The sequence below is a fragment of the Manis javanica genome, chromosome 5 (assembly GCF_040802235.1).
Source record: "Manis javanica isolate MJ-LG chromosome 5, MJ_LKY, whole genome shotgun sequence".
Classification (NCBI taxonomy): Eukaryota; Metazoa; Chordata; class Mammalia; order Pholidota; family Manidae; genus Manis; species Manis javanica.
The window spans coordinates 10,344,372-10,347,751 of record NC_133160.1 but is presented as its reverse complement, the minus strand read 5'-3'; positions in this window follow the sequence as shown (position 1 = coordinate 10,347,751).

Genomic DNA, 3,380 nt, shown 5'->3' with positions numbered 1-3,380 from the left:
TTTCAATCAGTCTTCTTGATAATATTGTTCAGTTCTAGCTCTTGTCAGAGCTTACTAGATCAATGTGGTTTCTGACCTCATTATGTGGCTGATTCTGGATATACACTGTAAAATGCTGTGTGAAAACAACAAGCTGGTGGAGTAACTGATCAACTGCAATTTTCTGGAAGCAGGATTTTTATGTGTTCATCCCCCACCCCTTGTCTTTCCTGTTTATATCCATATAATTTGCAACCATATCCCCATCCTGGCACATAGAAGTTACTGGTTGAATGGATAGTTACACATGCCAGTGGCACTTTCCTTAAAATCTTAGACTGTGCAATCTGAGACTATGCCCCTTTTGATTCTCACTTCCAGGCTAAGTAAGACACATGGACAGGGGCAGCGAACACTTACGGGACTGGAAAGAATAAGGGAGGCAGCGTTCACCTTGTTGGCTCAGCTGAGCCAGTGAGATACTCATATGCCCTCTAGTGGTGTAGGTGGGAATTCCTCTTGGCTCTCAGCAGTTTGGCACTCTTGAAGAACTGGCTGAAATCAAGATGAAATTATCTGCCCATAGATTAATAAATGTAGTAATACATAATGTTGTATATTCTGCATAGTTGAGATAAGCATAGAAATAAATTTTACACATGACCTGAAGCTCTGAGGGCTATGTGATTTGGGGCTTGGGGTCATTTCTAATTCATCTCAACCATTCTCCCACAGGGACTTATACACCATTGTTTAATTTTTCCTTAAAAAGTAAAACTTTCTACCAAGTTTAGACAATACAAGAGGGAAGAGAAAGACAAGTAAGTGTTCCTCCCAGAATCTAAGCCCCAAGTTCACAGCTTCCCTTTCTGAAAATAGACACGGGTACCAGTAGGATGATCAACTCGTCCTGCTGTACCCCAGAATTTCCCAGCTTTAACCCTGAAAACCTCTCATGCTGGGAAACCCCTCAGCTCTAGGCAAACCTGGACCTCTGGTCACCCTACCTTCCAGAGACATCTATTCATCACATACAAACATATGCATACACTAGTTGCATTACTCAGCATTCTGAGGTTATTTTAATTAAAAATATACTTTGAAGATCATTCTATATAAGCTGTATATTCATTTAACAAATATTTATGGCATTACCTACCATGCATTAGGTACTGTTTTAGAAGCTGAAGATATAGTAGTAAAAATGGACAAAAATTCCTGTCCTTTCTCATGGAGGTCACATACCAGTAATTACATCTATTGTATTTATTTAATCTCTTTGCTAGTGTGACCAATGCTGTCCTGGATATTTGTGTGAGTAGGTGTATAGCCGCATCGTCCATAGAACTTGCTGTTACAATGGAAATGTTCTATATCTGCTGCTTCCAATACATAACCACTAGTTACAGGTGGCTGTTGAGCTCTAGATATATGGGTAGGGAGACAGAGGAACAGAAGCTGGGTGGCTCAGGTCTATGGGATAAAGCCCTGAAAATAGAAAAGTTGTATCAAAGGTTATGTGCTCTGGCAACTTTGATAATTACAGACAAATTGCCCACTAAAGAGACTGTAATAGTTCCTGTTGCTGCATACCAAATGATCACAAATTTAGCAGCTTAAACCACACACATGGATTATCTCAGTTTCTGTGGGTGAGGAGTGTGAGCATGGCATGGCTAGATCATCTCACATTAGAGCAATCTCCCTGAAATTTTCTTTAGGATCATTATTTAGATGAGTAACTTTTCAAGGTATATATCACGACCCACCTACCTCACTATTGGACACCTTATCTTTCTCCATCACATTGTATCCCTAACACCCTGCAGAGGTAGTTAGGCCCACAGGAATTCTTTGTTGCCTGAATGAATGAGTCAGCCTTGGCAGTAAAAATCAAGTTTGTGTAACCTTTGAACAGGACCTCCCACTCCAAGCTCACATCAGAACCCCAAGAGGATCTTAGATGATGTGGGCAATCTGAGGGAGGCTGCCAAAAACTAAAGGAGAGGAAGAGACTCTTGTAAGAAATATTTTCCTCAAAAACATTGAAGGAAAAATGGGATGAGAAAAGTTCATTCATATGATGCACATTATCAGGTTGCTTTTTGTTGAAAACTAGCAAATATGAGTATGGAGAGGAGGAAGGTTGGCAATATATTCAAAAGCTAAGAAAGGAATAGTGGGGACATTTTCACTGGGAATGCCTAGGAAAAGCAGGAAGAGATGGAGCACATTCAGTTAGTGTCGGCATTGACAGAGGGAGGGGAGGATGGGGAGGTTAGCGGTTCTCAAAGTATGGCTTCCAGTCCAGCAGCATCAGCTTCACCTGGAAAACAAACGCAAATCTTGGGCTGCATCCCAGGCCTACTAACTGGCCGAGACAAACTCGGGCGGGGGCGGGGTTAGCTCCAGCAGTTGGTGTTTTAAGAAGCCTTCCAGGGGAATCTGATGCACAGGTGCCAAAGCCAAACTGCACATGTTGGAATCCTCTCATTTTCCATCTGTGCTGACAGGTAATTTACTCTCTCCGTGCTTCAATGTGCATACCTGTAAAATGGAGACAATAACAGAACCTAAGTCATAGGTTGCTAGGAGGATTTATTCATGTGAAGTGCTTAGAATCATAAGAACAAAAAACGTTCACTATTAATATTATTTCAATCCTGTCTCGTCTCTTCGACTAAGTTTATAAAAGAGACCAAACTGGAGGCACTCAGAGTATTTGAAGCCCAGGTCTGGGGCTCTGCTGCCCCTGCCACCCTCCCTGCAAACCATGCCCCGGCCCCAGAGTCTGAGCAGCTACAAGACCAATGCAAAGGCTAGTAAATACCCACCACATACTTCTGCCCCTGCCAAAGGTATCCCCACCCCTGGAAAGAACAAAGGATACATTTGGTAAGGAGGAGATCAAATGCATGGTTACCTAGCACAGGAAAACCATAAAGTATAGGCATTGGCCCTCTTGGGCTGCTGTCTACATGCCAAATTATTCGTTGGTGAAAAAATGCCTACGTGGAAAGCTAAAAATAATCCTCCTGTTGCTACCAGGCCAACCAAAATTAATCCAGAAGACTGGGAATGGGACAGAGGGCACAAATGTGCATTCAGTTAACCTGGGTTTATTTGTCCTGTGTAGACTCCTTACTCTGAAGCTTTTGTGACCTTTCAGAGTGGAGGCTTAATTGATGATTGACTTTCCTGATTAAGAAAACCATGCAGAATTGTTAGCAGAGCCTGCCTTTTGAAAAGATGTTACAGCAGAGCCAATTTGATGCAAAAGAAAAGTGGAGAACGTTTAAAAACACCTCGTTCAAAGGCTGCTCCTTTCTTGTGAAATGGAGGTTTAGTCTACCTCTTCAAGCCTCGGCTTCCACATCTAGAGTGGGAGCTGGACGCCCTCA